Source organism: Mus pahari, chromosome 15 (genome assembly GCF_900095145.1).
Source record: "Mus pahari chromosome 15, PAHARI_EIJ_v1.1, whole genome shotgun sequence".
Classification (NCBI taxonomy): Eukaryota; Metazoa; Chordata; class Mammalia; order Rodentia; family Muridae; genus Mus; species Mus pahari.
In genome coordinates, this window is record NC_034604.1 from 18,516,471 (window position 1) to 18,527,798 (window position 11,328).

Here is an 11,328-nt window from a genome sequence, read left to right on the forward strand (position 1 = left end):
AAAAAAAAAAAAAAAAAAAAAAAAAAAAAAAAAAAAAAGAATAGTCAGAAATGTTTCTGTCAAAAGGAAAAACAAGGACACAAAATGGAACAGGGACTGAAGGAAAGGCCACCAAGAGACTACCTCACCTAGAGATCCATCCCATCTGCAGACACCAAACCCCAACACTATATCAACAGGAGCCTGGTATGGCTGTTCCCTGAGTGGTTCTACCAGCACCTGACCAATATTCATGCAGATATTATCAGCCAATCATTGGACTGAGTCTGGGGACCCCAATGGAAGAAGGGACTGCAACCCCATAGGAAGAACATCAATATCAACTAACTAGACCACCCAGAGTTCCCAGGGACTAAACCATCAAGCAAAGATTATGTACATGGAGGGATCCATGGCTCCAGATAATTCTGTAGCAGAGGATGGCCTTATCTGACATCAATGGGAAGGGAAGCCCTTGGTCCAGTGGAAGCTTGATGCCCCAGCCTAGATGCTAGAGCAGTAAGAAGAGAGTGGGGAAAGGAGCATCCTCATAGAGGCAAAGGGGAGAGGAGAGAGGGGAGATGGTTATGGGGGTTTGTGGAGGGGTAACTGGGAAGAGGGATATTATTTGAAATGTAAATGAATAGAATGATTAATAATTTAAAAAGAATATTCAGACTTGGGGCAATTTGTTCATAACTAGCAGCTCCTATCCAGGTGGGTACATTGCTACATCCTTGATGAGTATTAAGTATTTATGTAAAGGATATTAAAACCACTCATAATCTTTGTCCCAAGCATTATAGTTGAGGGAGTTTTAGGTGTACACAATTTAAATTTTAATCTTTGTGTATAGCTCTACGAATCTAAAAGTACAATTCTACCAGGGTTGATCTGAATAGCAAAAAAAGTTCCAAAATGGCAAAGATTTAAAAAATAGTAAAGTGAGTTAGTGAAATAGTTACAAGTATTATATAATTATATTATTATAATATGTCAGTATAATATATTATGTATGTCTTGGATGAACATATATATGTAATATATTATCTACTTAGACAGTTACTCAATTTCATTTTAATATTTAGGGAAATGCAGCTCATTAAATATTGAATAGGAAAGCCTGGCTAGAGTGGTTGATTTTGTTTCAGTGTATATAGGAAAGATATTTAGATAAAATTTACATAAAACAATTATGTTATATTTTTCTTATGTCAAATTTATCATGGACCATGAAGGTTCATAAAGAATACATCTCACAAGCTATTTTTCTAAAGGAATATTACTAAATTGTAACCATAGGACTACAAATGATTAAGAGAAGTAAAATGTAATGTGATTTTTTTTTTACACTTTTCTGGATATTATGAAATATGCAGTTTTGTGGGGTGTAATGTTATTGCTAGTGTTTTTAATAGATTGAATTCATAGTAATATACATTGATACTTTAAAATGGATATACTTATTTACTTACCCTAGATCATTTTTAGGCCTACCCTGAATCCAATATACAAATAAATACTTGGCCTATAGACATTCTGCTTTGATTGAGTTCACAAATAAAGAGATAGAAAAGTAAAACATAATACAGAGAAAGACAGTTGCTATCAAGGACAAAAAGCCAAGCTTCTGTTAGTGTGGTAGCATGATTGAACTCCTAAAGATAGGAAGCATCTGCCAAGTGAAGATGCTGGGACTTTTCCCAGCAGGCCAATCAGCATGAGCAAAATGATGAACAGATCACAATGAGCATCAAAAAGAGAATGGGAAAGGAAGGGAGGGGGAAAAAGCATAGGAAGTGATGTGTCTGTCAGAGGGTCGGGCATTCACCTGGAGTAAATAGGAATATTTTATAACTGCTTCGAGAGGTAACATGGGAAAATATTTTCTGAAGTTGTTTAGCTATATGAGATGGTATCTTCCCACATAGCTCAGACTTGCCTCGAACTTGGCATCCTGTTTCTATCTTAGCTAGGTTAAAGGAACACACCAGACTGTAAAATTCTATTTTAAAGATATCACACAGACTTTTAAGAGTTCAGGAGAATGAATGGGGTAAAATGAAAGTTGAAGGAGATCAGTTAACAGAATCAGAAGCCATCAAAAATCATCTCTGGAGGCAAAGATGGACAGGGAGCGGAAGAGCAGAACAGTAAAGAGAAGAAATGGGACAGGCAGGGGTCCAGATGAACACGATCATCCCAGGATGGAAAGGAAATAAAGGCACATCATATAAATTTAAATAAAAAGATTTAAAAAATAATTTAAAACAGATTTGTGGAAAAGTTAAAACATATTAAAATGGCAAATTATACTGCATATACACTTTATATTTCTGGTCAAAGCCAGTTTATGCACACAGCACATGTACACAGGAATGCTCAAGACAGTTCACAAACAATATAATGTTTCCACAGCCATTTCTTCGAGAAAACAAAAGCAACCTCCTAACAATGAAATGTGTAGTATTTTAAATACAGAATTAAATGGAATTATCTGTCAAAGTAATCTGGAAAAATATGTGTGCTATTATATTCTAATTGAAGCATTTATGCTAATACACAGTGGAATATTTTATTTGTTGTTTCACTTGACGAGAGTCTAAAGAAGAACACAATGGACATGTTTAAATATAATGATTTCACTCATAAGCACATGCCCTAACATTTGTTCACTAGTATTCCCTGAATATAAATTAAATCTTCTGTTTTTTGGAAAGCTTTACTAATATAGAACAAATAACCTAAATTTGTGTTACATTTTCAATCAAATCAATTGCTAGCACAAACCAAATCCAATTTCTTTCAAAATTAAAAATTAAACCTACCACGTTTTTCTTTAATCTGAAATCATAATATATAGGTAGTACAGAGATAAACATATTTATATATTAGGTTGGATGGAAATTACCATTTGGAGAATCGCTCACAAATATCATTTAATCATAATTTTTATGTAAAATATAAACAATGTAAGAAATATTTTTAGATGGAGTAGTTCACTCCAGATGTTACCAAGGTAACCAAACTCAATAGCTTTACATATTTGATTCCTAAGTAAATCAATGTGTCTTATAGAACAAGTCAGTAAATTACATTTATTTTTATTAGATATACCTTGTAATTTAAATGCTTAACAATAACATCCCATGCTAGTTTTTAAAAAAATCAAATTTGAAACAAATTTTAGGTATTGACATTTAAATAATCAATGTAGAGCACTGATTAAACCTTAGAGGATAAATTAGCAATTTTTATTGTCTTGCTTCATTCAAGCACATTAGCAAATTTATATTCTCCAGTTTATCATAATCAACTCACATCAATTCACTGCTCTCAAGGAGTCGTCTGCCTTCTTACCCAGTGTGGTTGGCTCCATCAGCCTTGGCTGCTGGTATGTAGCTAACAGGATGCTACACTAAGAGAAGAGTGTTTCTATTTGTAGTGTGTGTTGAGGGGAGGGGCTTCAGGTTCTTGCTTTCAGGTTGATGGGTCTTCTCTCAAGGATTAAACTTGGGTACCACAGCATCTGGCACTATATTAAGAACCAAGGCACTATATTAAGTCTGAAGGAAAAACAGTACATGACTCTTGTGTGAACAGGGGTCCCCAGGATACCTAGCAACGGATGAGAGTGTAGAATGTGATGACACAATAGTGTGGAATTCACAGACATGGGGAGTGCAGAGACTATTTGGATTTAATGCATCCTTCGATGAGGTTGATGGAGTAGTATTAGTGTTGTAGGGACTTACATACCTGTTACCTCTGTCCTAGGTCCTGTAGAGAAGGTAGTAATTCCAAGTGGAGAGCTATTCATCTCATTCTCCTGCTTTAGTCCCCATTCCAACCATCCGCTAGTAAGGATCTAGAACTATGACTACTTTGGACGCTCTCATCACTGATTTGTGTGAAGGTAATTTTAATGGCAACCAAATATAAGAGGAAGCTTTCTCCCTATGAAGCCTACTAAATTTTATCATTGTATACAGTATAAATTTGTTACTGTGTGTATTTTTGAGTATGAATACGAATGTGGATGCTGTGTATATCAGTCTCTGTCTCTCTCTTGTTCACTTGCTTATGTGTGTGTGTGTGTGTGTGTGTGTGTGTGTGTGTGTGTATGTGTGTATATATCTGACTTTATCATGCTCATTAGGCTCACTGCTTTGAGAAAACAAATAGAAAACCTGCACTCACAACTGAAGAATCTTGAATGGCTGAGAAGCACCTAAAGAAATGTTCAAAGTCCTTAGCGATCAGAGAAACTAAATCAAAATGACCCTGAGATTCCACCGTACACCAATCAGAGTGGCTACGATCAAAAAGTTAGGTGACAACACATGTTGGAGAGGATGTGGAGAAAGAGGAACACTCCTCCATTGCTGGTGGGATTNCAAACTGGTATAACCACTCTGGAAATCAATCTGGAGGTTCCTCAGAAAATTGGAAATAGATCTACCAGAAGACCCAGTTATACCACTCTTTGGGAATATAGCCAAAAGATGCCCCACAATGCCACAGGGGCACATGTTCCACTATGTTCATAGCTGCCCTATTTGTGGTAGCCAGAAGCTGGAAACAACCTAGATGCCCCACAACAGATGAATGGATACAGAAAATGTGGTTCATTTACACAATGAAATACTACTCAGCTTTTAAGAACAAGGACATCCTGAGTTTTGCAGGCAAATGGATGGAACTAGAAAATATCATCCTGAGTGAGGTAACACAGACCCAAAAGGACATGCATGATATGTACTCACTCATAAGTGGATATTAACTTTAAACAGTACAGAATACCCAAGATACAGTCCACAGAACTCAAAAAGCTCACCAAGCTGAAGTGCTCAAGTGAGGCCGACTCAGTTCCACTTGGGAGAGAGAATAGTTTAAAATATTAAAGCCCCAGCTCCTGGCAAGCTAAGGCAGGAGGATAATGGGATGGAACCTGGCTATCAAATGAAACCTTTTTCAAATTAATTATGTTTTTAAAATACACAGTTTGCACTGCACAACATTCTTTGGATTGTATACTATTTGAAAATAAAACCTTGAGTGTTTACAGGAAAATGAAGCCAAGGTTTGAGATCAAAATATTCAGACCAAGGACAAATTTACTGTGGTTAATAAAAGCAGGTTTGACAAACACTAGGAAGAGCACAAAACATTGGTTTTTAAATCATAGAATTAATTTTTACGGAGGGTGAGAAATAATGCTTTCAGTTCTTCTACTGAACTAATACTGCAGAAGGTAGCTTGTCTTGTATTGTTTGGTAGCCCTTAATTCACTCTTAAAATTAGATTTAATCTAAAAAGGTAATATGGAGACTGACAAGTTATTAAAATCCAGCACAATGATCAAACAATAAAGCTAATTTTTATCTATCAACAAAAGGTAGCCTTGATTATCTATTTTGTATTACATGTTCTACCCTGGGCTAGAGAAGTGGATCAGTGGGTTTGAACACTTGCTGCTCCTTTGGAGGATCTAAAGCACTCACACGGTAGCTCACAAACTTCTGTAAATCAAGGATATATGATGTATTGTTACTTCCGTGGGCACTGCATATAAATACTGCGTGTGTGTGTGTGTGTGTGTGTGTGTAGGGAATACACATAAAATAAATACTGAAAATAAACAAACTTTTTATTAAACACTCAGAGTGAACAAGATATGCCACTAGGCATGGTAAATTCAAATATAAACCATATTAAATTTTTCTGATAGTAGGCTAAAACAAAGCTATAAGTCAGGAGCAAAGCAGTATCAAGTTCCTGAGAGTTTCATATAAAGTAAAATTAATATCGAGGCATGTTCAGATGAAGGGAAATCACAAATATTCCTGCTTTATCATATTTTATAAATACTAAGTGATGATTATGATTACTTAAATCAGGGAGAATTAGGACGATGGCATGAAGATGTCATAGAAGGCCTGGTACAAGAGGGAGAATTTGAAGAAAAAAAAAAGATTCATGGCTATATATAATGTTATTGTTTGAAGTTTATTCGATTTACACATCTCACAAGCAGCTCCAGGAATAAGCAAAGAGCTAGAAGCTTCTACATAATACAATGGGAATATGGACTTCAAGGAACTGTGGGTACTTTGTTATGGATTCTTGTTTCCATGATGAGTTAATGAGTCTCCAAAGCCAGGAACTTGGAGAACTCATTGATAACATCAGGTTAGTCTTAGGACAGGCCATTTATCTCTGTGATCACTAAGCAAGTAACAAATGACCCATGGCAAAACTACTCAGTGATTTTTAGGATGATTTAGTCTTATAAATGAACACTGCTATAATAAATTTCAGTGGCTTATTGTCTAAACATTAGACCATTTTAATATTTTACAATTTTAATATTTTCAATATGATTTGATAAAGTCATTTTAACACACCACAAACACACACACACATACACACACACACACACATACACACACACATACACACACACATACATACACACACACACACACACATACACACATACACACACACACACTGATCCATCTACACACTCCAGATCAGGTGCTCTTGAGTTAGTTAAACTGCAGCTTAATATATTTGTTTTAAATTGTACTATTGTTCCTAAATAATCAATTCTATCACCATTACCAGTTTCCAAGTCCTTTTCCCCATCACTGATATGACACACATCAATGGGAGTTGATTTATTTCCCTTTTCTGCAAAGCTTTTCTAGCCATGACTTTCAAAATGTATATTAGAGTTTAAATTTCCATAAGCTAAGCATTTTCTCTATTTTCATGTGCATGGGTTTATATGATTGTGTGTGAAGGTGTGTGTGTGTGTGTGTGTGTGTGTGTGTGTGTGTGTGCTTATGTATTTGAAGCATGTATGTATACATATGTTTTTGTCTGGGTGCATTTGGATAGCCAGAGATGATGGAAACCAGGCCTTCTGTGCTTCCATCTTATTTACAGAGGCAAAGTTTCTCAGTCAAACTGAGGGTTCCTCTATATGGCTAGTCTGACTTGTCCTGTACCTACATACTGAGGTTGATATTATAGACTTACCAGCATTTATTCATACTCTGAGGATCTGAATTCAGGTCCTCATGATTGCTTGGCACAACTTAAGTCAGCACATTAAGCACAGAGCCATTTCAACAGACCATAGGCATTTTACATCTTATATAAATGGGTTCAAGCAGGCCAGAGCATGGCAAACATGGCTCTGGGAAGTCTTGCTCTTGCTTCTCCATTCCCTCTGCTTAGCTAAAAACTGTTAGAGTGCATTCCTAAAGCTAGCCACAAGGTCAATTCCCTTACTTGACCGTTTCTTTCTTTCAAGGTTGACTCCAATGATCCAGCTATCAAAGTATTGGAGTCAAGCAATCAAAAGCTCCCTTGTGTGAACCTTAATTAACATGACCAATCAAAACAAGCCAACTCATCCTAGCTTTGTATCTCTCCCTTCCCTTTACAAACTGTGTTTTGCCTATGGACCATGTTTGTCTCCTCTCTGTCCAGAGGCACTCCTTTGTCTCTCCAGGATAAATATCCTTTCCTCCTATTCTTGTGTTGCTTTTCCCTTTTTTCCAGTAGTCTATCTCCTATCGTTGTCTCTTACTTTCTGTCCTCTTATTCTTTTATCTCTCTGGGGTAAATAAATCTCCTTTGTTCTGAGAACTTGTTCTTGAGGTGTCTTGGGAAGATTGTGGTCCTTTCATATGTATTTGTACTCCTCTGCAGAACCTAGCCTAGTTTTTTTACACAAAAGTAACATCACAGATATAAAGACTCAAAACCAGATTAGATAAATAGATTGAACAACATCATAGATAAGAAAAAGCAATTATACAAGTGTGGATGGTATTCATGCACTTATGAACTTATTTGCTAGCATAAATTAAAACTAAGGCAATACTGTAGACCGTGCAAAATTTAGCATTATACTGTAGATAATATTTACAATGACAAAATATCATGTTAAACTTAAGATGAATCTAAGACAATCATTACATGGAAATCAGTGTATTTCAGAGAAAACCACCTGAGGGATATGTACCTGAAAACACTAAGGGTACAACAGCAACAGGACATTATTATGCATTAGTAGTAAAGGGTTATTCTATTAGCAGATTATTTGACACTTTCGAGGAGAAATGGCTCAAGTCATTAATTATTAACTGTTACAAACTGATAACTAAGTCACACAAACAAACATAGAGATTTAGATTAAGTTATGTTGAAAAGATATGTTCTAATTGAGGTTAAAATGAATGTGATCCAAAAAGAGGTTGCCCTACATTGGCACTTAGCCCAGCAACAAATTAAGAAGGTTTTGAGTGCGAGTATGTCATACTCTTTCATACTCTTTGTACTGTCAATAATAAATCAGGAAGTCCTTTATTGTCAAGATCTGAAAAGAAATAAAAAAAATATAAAAGACCAAGCTTTGATAGGCTTATGTATGGAACAAACGGGTAGGATCTTGACTAGCTTCTCTTTGACCCTTGTAGGTGAGCACTGTTGGAAGGGCCATCCACCTCACAGAATCCCATAGGAATATAATGGGAGGGTAGACACATAAAATAATCAGAAAACGGGTCTCCTGTCTGCCTGGATCAAACATGTTTTTTGTTTTTTGTTTGTTTGTTTGTTTTTATGAAACCTGGGGTGAACCTCCACAGAAAACAAACAGCAAAACAGATAAGGAAGTGTGTCCTTAGAAGACACCTGAAGCATTCCCTGTACTGCTCAACAGAAGGAAAGAGGTTATCAACAAAATTCTTGATGGCAACGCAAAGATCACACTCTAAGACAGACAAACAGCAAGTCCCAGAGTAGCTTAACATATGCAAGAAGAAATGAAATTGTGGGATGTACAGTGATGTTTGCTCATCATCAGTACAATTTGTGGTTTGGAACCAGATTAAAATCTTGGGTTACCAAGGACCTGAAGGGGGCTGCAACCCTGTAGGTGGAACAACAATATGAACTAACCAGTACCCCCTGAGATTGTGTNTCTAGCTGCATATGTAGCAGAAGATGGCCTAATTAGCCATCATTGGGAAGAGAGGCCCCTTGGTCTTGCAAACTTTATATGACCCAGCACAAGGCAAGGCCTGGGCCAAGTAGTGGGAGTGGCTGGGTAGGGGAGCAGAGGTGGGGGAGGTGTATAGGAAACTTTCGGGATAGCATTTGAAATGTAAATAAAGAAAATAATAAAAAATAAAAAAAAATCTTGGGTTACAAACTTTACTGGATATCTTCAATTACTGTCAAATGTTTCACGTTTATCCCTAAGTTTCACCTCACTGGTGTATATAAATTACTCAATAAACATATCAATTAATCATCAATTATATATTATATATTTCCACGTTCATGAGCTAAAAATTTAATCACCCCATTTCAGGACAATGGGTCTATTCTCTACAACCACTGGATATAACAGCTGGAAATAGCATATGTGTACCATTAGTTTCATCTGGAAAAAATATGAATATGCAGATGACATAAAGACAAGTGTCTTTGTGTCTAAGAGATTGTTTAGTGGTGTGTAGTGGTGTGATGTATGTGATAACAGCCAAATGTTTGTGTTTAAATGAACCACTGGGGAAGCTGCATCGTAGTCCTTCCCTTCTAATTGAGAAGGGGAGGTCTCTTTAGGTATTACCCCTGTTCACCTTGGAAGAAATGGAGATAGGGAACAAAGGAAAAGTGTCATAGGAACTTGGTGTTTTCTAACACCTAGAAAGCATAAAAAGTGTTGCCACTGAAATTTCATTGTTTTTCTGGTCACCATTTTTCTATGTTAGTAGGTGATCAATTTTTCACGGATTCTGTACACACTTGGCAATAGATTTTTTTTCAATAACTTATCATTTTTTGTGTTTGTTTTGCTTAACGGTGAAATAGCTGTCCCTTTTATTACCACTACACTCAAAAAGCAACTTTAAAGTTTATTTTTACTAGAGTGAAATATTTCTTTGGCATGGGAGAAAATCTAGTGTCTCAGCTTCAGATGTTAAATTAATACAGCGCAGAGTTATCTGAGGAAGTCTCAGTTGATAGGTTGCCTTGATCAGATTGGCCATGGACATGCTTGAGGTATATATTCTGATTGCTGATTGATATATGATGGTCTAGTCCTCTCCAGGATATGTCATCCCAAGCAATGGGGTCCAAGGCTTAAATAAGAAAGCTAGTTGAGAAGAAGCAAGAGAGTGAGGAGCCCGTGATCAATATTCCTCCCTGGTTTTTTGCTTCAGTTCCTGCTTGAGCTTCTGTTCTGAATTCCCTTAGTGAAAGACTGTGACATGTGATCCCTAGGGCAAGTTATAGCTGATGACGCAACACATCCAAACCATGTAGGCCAAACACATCCAAGCCATAGAGTAGGACATAACTGAATAGTCCATTTAATATGTTTTGTTTACCTTCAAAGAATGTGGAAGGCCAAAGCTACAAGGTATTTATTTCTTTATGTAGTGTTGTGTCATGTCAACATTCACTTCATATATCTGTTCTGTTTTCTTACATATTCCTACTGGCTTTGATTGGGTTATGTGTATGGTCATCCTCAAGTGATTGCTAGATTTTTAGTGATGTTATGTTCATTTTTTACAGTCACTGTCACATGGGGAGATTTCGCATCACATCCCACCATCTTCTTGATGGCATTCTTTGATTCAGGGTGTCTTAACTTGATTTATGTTAGCATGATGAACAAAGTGACCCAAAAATCTATTGAATATCTGCCTTGTGTTCATCAAAATAGGTTAAATAGAAGAAAGAGCTTTGCTCCCATAGTTACTTGAGTAACTTCTGAGACAGAGAGAGTTACTCAACATTTGAAAGATTTTACACACTTTTCCAGAAGCTAAATATAACTATTTATAGACAGATTATCAGGATCTCATATCATACTGTTAGTGTCCATATGAGAACTAGACTATGACTCTGTCAGTAGGCTCTTCCTATATTCTTACACGTTTCTAACCTAGTTTTCATATACATTAAATTAGACACTGTGACAGTCGTCCTGTCTCATTTTTCAGAATCTGCAAGTATCACCAAGCATTACTCCCTTAAGCATGCTATGTTATGTGGCACAGCTAATCTCAGATAGGGAGTTTATCTAAATGGGTGAGATTAATAAATTGTACAGAGAAGCAAAGCATATAAAGCATAAATGTTTTGGCCACCAAAGAAGAATGAAGAGGACTGCATCCAAAAACTTTCAGGGCAACTTAAGACACTGACAGACATCCCACTGACAGCCAACAAGGAAACAAGGTCCTCAGTCCTATACCTAGAAAAACTAGCCGGGCGGTGGTGACACATACCTTTAATCCCAGCATTTGGGAG

The 11,328-nt window shown here is 36.5% G+C and overlaps 1 protein-coding gene across 5 annotated transcripts in view; it reads right to left on the reverse strand.

Annotated features, from left to right (window-relative positions):
• The window catches only part of Nol4 (nucleolar protein 4), a 334,364-nt gene that overhangs the window by 137,043 nt on the left and 185,993 nt on the right, over positions 1-11,328 (reverse strand). The gene's annotated exons all lie outside the window — the stretch shown is intronic.